Source organism: Arachis ipaensis, chromosome B10, assembly GCF_059453495.1.
Source record: "Arachis ipaensis isolate K30076 ecotype BB chromosome B10, ASM5945349v1, whole genome shotgun sequence".
NCBI lineage: Eukaryota > Viridiplantae > Streptophyta > Magnoliopsida > Fabales > Fabaceae > Arachis > Arachis ipaensis.
The window spans coordinates 87322130-87328803 of record NC_142435.1 but is presented as its reverse complement, the minus strand read 5'-3'; the positions used below and the strand labels follow the sequence as shown (position 1 = coordinate 87328803).

The 6674-nt window shown below is 41.9% G+C and overlaps 1 non-coding gene across 1 annotated transcript; it reads right to left on the bottom strand.

Annotated features, from left to right (window-relative positions):
* Positions 1-2036: 2036 nt before the first annotated feature.
* Positions 2037-2140, bottom strand: LOC148580755 (small nucleolar RNA R71). The gene has a single exon (XR_015899560.1). It is a non-coding gene; the product is annotated as a small nucleolar RNA R71 (small nucleolar RNA).
* Between the last annotated feature and the right edge of the window lie 4534 nt (positions 2141-6674).

Genomic DNA, 6674 nt, shown 5'->3' with positions numbered 1-6674 from the left:
TTCTCGAGCTCATATTTTCACTAAACGTTAACACCCCTAACGTCCTGAGCTAAAGTCTCTACCCACTTCACATTTTCTCTCTGCAAGTAAAGCCAAGCCCAAATGAAGAAGAGAACTGCTTCAAACTCAAGATCCAAAGGCCCAAGACTTGAAGAGCCAACTAGAAGATGAGAAAAGTAGTATATATAGGAGTAGCTTTGAATTGTTTAGGAGTTCTGGAAGTTGGGGGGAAAAGAGAACTACTCTCTGTATTTTACCTTCTCTGCATTTTCTAGTTTTATGATGTATTCTCCATCTTTGTTTTCATTTTCTAGAGCTATGAACAACTAAACCCCTTTCATTGGGTTAGGGAGCTCGGTTGTAGTTTAATGGATCAATACTAATTTTCATTATTCTTCTTCTATCTTTTCTCTTGATTTTACTTGAAAGCTTTTGATCTTCATCCAATTGGGTAGTTATCTTGGAAAAAAAGCTATTCAAACTTGGATCACTTCTGAACCTTGAAAGAGGAATGAAGAGATCAAGCTAGAAATGCTTTCTCATGCTGGACCAAATTGGTTTTGGATGGGTATGTGACTATAACCCTCTCAATACTTGATTTGGGAAATGCATGTGGTATAATCAGTGACCATACTTCATCTCTTCTCATGTGCAATTGACCAAGGAATTGGCTATTGATCAAGATTTGAGAGATTGGATTTGTAATTCAATCAATTAAGATTGCCAAGGAGATCAATGAGTGCATTGATTGAGGAAGAGATGAAAATGAACTTGATCTGGAGAATTGCAACATCTCCTAAGCCCAATGAACTCCCCATCTCTGATCTTACCCATTCTCTTTAATTTCTGCCATTTACTTTTATGAGCAAATCCCCCATTCCCATTTACAATTCTGCAATTTACTTTCAGTCATTTACTTCCAGTCCTTTAATTCTAGCATTTAATTTTCTGTTATTTACATTCCCGCCATTTTATTTTCTGCAACTCTCAACCCAAATTCAAGATTCGCTCAACTAGAACATTCTTCTAAATAAAGTTGCTTGATCAATCAATCCCTGTGGGATTCGACCTCACGCTATTGTGAGTTTTTACTTGACGACAAATTCGGTACACTTGCCGAAGGAAATTTGTTGAGAGACAGTTTCCACCCGCATCAAGTTTATGGCGCCGTTGCCGGGGATTGATTGTGCATCAACAATGATTAAATTGGAAGATCACTAGATTGAGCATTTTTCTTTTGTGAATTTTATTTTCTGTTTGAGTGATTTACTTTTTGTTTTAGTTAAACTTCTTCCCTTCCCCCTCTACTCTTTTGTTTTTCTTTGTTATTTTCAATTCTGTTTGCTAACCCACAAACTGTTTGATATATTGCATCACCCACAACTAACAGTAATTCTGACAAAAATACTTTCTGCACATATCTTTTCTTGCTTGCACTTTATGGTTGTATGACAGAGAGAAGAAGCGGAGCTTCAACTTCCTTCGATTCTGAACCTGAGAGGACCTTCCTTAGATTAAGAAGGGAGGCAAGAGGAAAGAAAGTGGTTGGTGCTGAGGAAGAGGAGGAATTCTTTGAACCAAACATGGAAGACAACATGGAAAACCATCATGAAGAAAAGGATCACAACCATGGGGGAGGAGGTAGAGCAAATCATGCTGGGGAGGATAGAAGAGTTTTGGGCTCTTACATCAATCCAAACCCAGGCAATTGTGGAAGTAGCATCCAAAAGCCAACAATCCATGCCAACAACTTTGAACTTAAACCACAGCTCATCACCCTTGTTCAGAACAACTGTTCGTTTGGAGGAGGTGTCCAAGAAGACCCCAATAAACATCTAACCACCTTCCTGAGGATATGTGACACAGTGAAGTCTAATGGTGTTCATCTTGACACCTATAGACTGCTCTTGTTTCCATTCTCACTTAAGGACAAGGCAGCCAAGTGGCTGGAATCTTTCCCAAGGGAAAGCTTGACAACTTGGGAAGATGTGGTGAACAAATTCTTAGCAAGATTTTACCCTCCTCAAAGAATCAATAGGCTGAGAGCTGAGGTCCAAACTTTCAGGCAACAAGATGGTAAAACTTTGTATGAAGCATGGGAGAGATTTAAGGACCTCACAAGGAGGTGTCCACCTAACATGTTCAACGAATGGGTGCAGCTGCACATTTTATATGAAGGGCTCTCTTATGAGTCAAAGAAGGACATAGACCATTCATCCGGAGGATCCTTGAACAAGAAGAAAACCATTGAGGAGGATATAGATGTCATTGAAACAGTAGCAGAAAACGACTACTTCTATGCTTCCGAAAGAGGGAACACAAGAGGAGTAATGCAGCTAAACATTGTAGATGCTCTGTTGGCCCAAAACAAGCTCATTACCCAGCAGCTGGCTGACCTCACCAAGAAGATGGAGAGGAACCAAGTAGCAGCAATCTCCACTTCATCAACAACCCAAGAAGGAGTGAATGAAAAAGCAGAGGGTAGTCAAGAGCAAGCCAACTACATTGGGAATTCACCAAGGCAAAACTATGATCCATACTCCAAGACCTACAACCCTGGATGGAGAAACCACCCAAACATTGGGTGGGGAAGTCAGCAAGATCAAAACCAAGACCAGAGACGTTATAACTCCAACAACAATGCAGCTCACCAACAATTCACACAGAGGACATCTCAACACCCCCACAACAACACTTCTCCACACGCCTATCAAAACCAAAACAGCACATCTGCTCCGAATCACCCATCAATTGATGACAAGCTCTCTAAGATTGAAACCTTACTTGAAGGAATATGCCAAGAGATTCAAGAAAATAAGGTGTTCAAAGAGGATGTGCGAGCCAATATTAAGAACCAGGGAGAGACCATTAGGAAGCTGGAATTCCATGTGGGATGTTTAGCTGAGAAGATTCCCAAACCTACTGATAGCTTCCCAAGTGACACGGAGAAAAACCCCAAAGGAGAAGCAAAGAAAGTAAGATGGGAAGATTGCAAAATGGTCACTACAAGTGATCAAGAGACTGAAGACAAGCATGGCAAACCTTTCGAACAACCTGATGACAACTCAACAAAGGAGGAGGATAGAGATCATCAAGAACCAGAAATCTCACAACAAGAGCTGCTGAAGCTCTATGCACCCTTCCCTCAACTGCTCAATGGTGCTGTGGGAAAGAGAATATACTCAAGGTTCCTAGACTTGTTTGCATCTCTGCATGTAAACATACCATTCATCAAGGCAATTCAACAAATGCCTGCATTCATCAAGTATATGAAGGAACTTCTTCCCAGGAAAAGCTCACTCAAAGGAGTCCAGACTATAGTGATGAAAAAGGAATGTAGTGCCCTTATTCAACCTGAGTTGCCTACAAAAAGAAGAGACCCAGGGAGTTTTCACATCCCTTGTGCCATAGGTGAAACTATGTTCGATAGAGCACTATGTGATTTGGGGGCCAGCATCAACTTACTGCCCTTATCCCTGGTGAAGAGGCTGCAGATAAATGAGATAATGCCCACAGATGTAATCATCAGACTGGCTGACAAAACTCAAAAGCAAGCAATAGGAGTGGTGGAAAATGTGTTGCTAAAGGTTGGGGAAATACTTTCTCCCAACAGACTTTGTCATCCTGGACATGGAAGAGAGTCACACTCACCTAATCATATTAAGAAGACCATTCCTAGCTACGGCCAGAGCACTTATCGATGTAGAGAAAGGGGAGCTAATATTGAGAATCCATGATGAACGACTCAGCTTCAATGTTTTCAAACTCTCACAAGAAACAGATCAAGAGGACAAGGAATTAAGCACAAATGATAATGAGACACTAAAAGAGGAGACAAGCACTGAAGCACAGCCAGTTCATTCTGAGATCCCCTTAATTGATAAACAAGGAAAACAACAATTGCCACAGCTCAAGGAAAAGTTGGAGGAACCTAAACCTCTAGAGGCAGGTGAAGACATCATCACAACTCCTTTAGAAAAAGAGGTCACCAAGGGGAAGGCAACCTCAAAAGAAACAAAGAAGAAGGTACCAAGGAGGTGGAGGAACAAGAAGATCCCTACGGAAGACCTCTCTCCAGGGGATAGAGTTGTCTCAGCTTACTTCCCAGATATTCCCCCTAATCTCCCCACTGTACCATCTCAGTTACCTAAGGTCTTCACTATCAACAGAGTTCTTTCCCTAGAACATGTGGAGATCGTTGATCCAACTAATGGATATAAGTCCACAGCAAGAGGGGAGGACTTTAAGCACTACCAACCACCCTGATGAGGGAAAAACGTCAAGCTAGTGACGCTAAAGAAGCGCTTCATGGGAGGCAACCCATATTTTATATGTTTTTAAAATAGTGAATAAATCAATGTTTACGAATTTCAACCCAAACTTGACAAACACTTGGTGAAATCTTTATCATGCAGTATATAGTGAAGAACAAGTTTGGTGTTCAAAGCAGAACTCTTGGAGCTTTGAACAAAACTTTTCATCACAGTGCTCCAAACTAAGTTTGGTGTCACCCCAAGGTGCCATCAATCTGCCTATAAGGATACACAAGTAGTTGGCTAGTTGAAATTCATAAATATACAAACTCTTTTTCTTCTCTTTATTATTCTAGCCGTAGAGTTTGATTTTTTATGATATTAATTTCCTTATTTTAAATCTTTATAGGAAAAAGGAAAAGAGCATTGAAGGGGATTGATTGGATAATTAAATAGGGGGAGATTCTGCCACTTAATGAAGAACACTACACACATGTCTCAAGAGGGAACGCATGGGGAAACGTTGCCATGCAACATTGGAGAAGGAAGACCCTTGAAGACCGAACCAATCACTCTCATTAAGTGATGATCCTTGTCCTTCCTTCATACACAACCCCAACCGTCCATCAAGCAACAATCCTTGCAATCCACACCTTCCATCCACTCATGATCTCCCTATATAAGTGAACCTTAGTGCATGCTCATTCCTCACACTCAAATTCCCACTCTCCACACTTCATACTTTCGGCTTGCTCAACCCCCTTCATCACACTCTGTCCTAGCCAACCTATTCCTCATCTATCCGTATCCTCCAACCCTCCCTCAAAACAGCAACTCAATTCATGGCATCATCAAGCTCAAAGAGGCAAAAGAGGAAGGAACCCATGGAGAGTGCTCCTTTCGATGAGAAGAGATTCAAAACTGCCTTTCATGAACGAGAATTCGAACGGATAAGGGCCAGAAAGATATTGCCAGAGTTAATCTTCCAAATCAATGCAAATGAGTCACCACAAATTCTGGAGAAAATCGAACAGAGGGGGTGGCAATTGCTCACAAGTCCAGAGGGGAAGATCAATGGAAACCTCATCAAAGAATTTTATGCAAATGTAGTAAGAGAAGATAAAACCAAGGCCCCAACCTTCAAAAGTTACGTGAGAGAAAAGGAGGTGGACTTCAGCCCAAATGCCATAACAAGAGCTCTTCACCTGAAATCACCTCATTTTGATGAGGACAGTTATCAGGCAAGGATAAGTAGAAGCCCTGATAATGATGAGCTCTCAGAGATAGTGTCAGACATCTGTGTTATAGCAGTTGACTGGGAGAGGTACACAGATGGGAGACCCAAGTTCATCAAGAGGGGAGACCTGAGCCCTGAAGCCAAGGGGTGGTTTGAACTCGTAAGGAGGTCCATTCTACCAGCTGTAAATAATTCAGAGGTAAACATCAATCGAGTTACTATGGTGCATTGCTTAATACAGGGTGGGGAAATCAATGTGAATGAGCTCATCGCCGAGGGGATTCAAGATTCGGCTGAGAAGGTTGATTTAGGTGCCAGGCTTTGGTACCCCAGCACCATTCTCCGCTTGTGCAACAAGGCCAAGGTAGTATTTGAGGACAGCAATCCAGACTGGGTGAACCCAGGGAGGCCAGTTAGACTCGAGCGATTGGTTTATACTACACCTGCTCAGTAACAAAGAAGGCCACAAATAGGGAAACCAAAAGCAAAAGAAAGAGTTCACCAAGAGGGACCTCATCAGGAAGAATATCAACAAGGAGAGTATTATGATCCAGCCAACTTGAACATGAGTCACCTTCTAAGAGCCATTGAGGATCTGGGGATGAGACATATGGAAGGACAAGAGCAAATACTGAACCTTGAATCCAACTGGCTGAGCCAACAGGAAGCATGGCAAAAACAACAAATGGAGCAACAGCAGGAACACTACTCCCAGCTCACTCAAGCCATCAACCAAGTGAATGAGAGGCAAGAGCTTCAAAAGAAGCACTTGCAAGAACTCAACCAGCGGCAAATAGCCCAAATGAAAACTTTCAATGAGTTCAGTGTACTCAATAAAGGAAGGCAACTACATAGGGAGGAGTTCTATGTAAACACTCAAGCCAAGTTAAATTACATGTCTAATCAATTGCATCGTCTCCACTATGCCATTCCCACATATGATGAGGTCCAAAAAGAATTGGTAGAGCAAGAAGAAGGGAAGGTGAAACAGCAGAAAGAAGCACTAAAGAAGAAGATGGAAGATACTGGCTTCTGGAAGAAACTGCTTGGAAAAGGCAAGGGAAGTGGAAGTACAAGCACTCAAGAGAGACACAATGAGGACAAGCAAGGATGGGAGCACGGGCATCCACATGAATGACAGGTGGTGGAGTTCTTTTTAGTCCATCGTTTTCTATGCTTTAAAT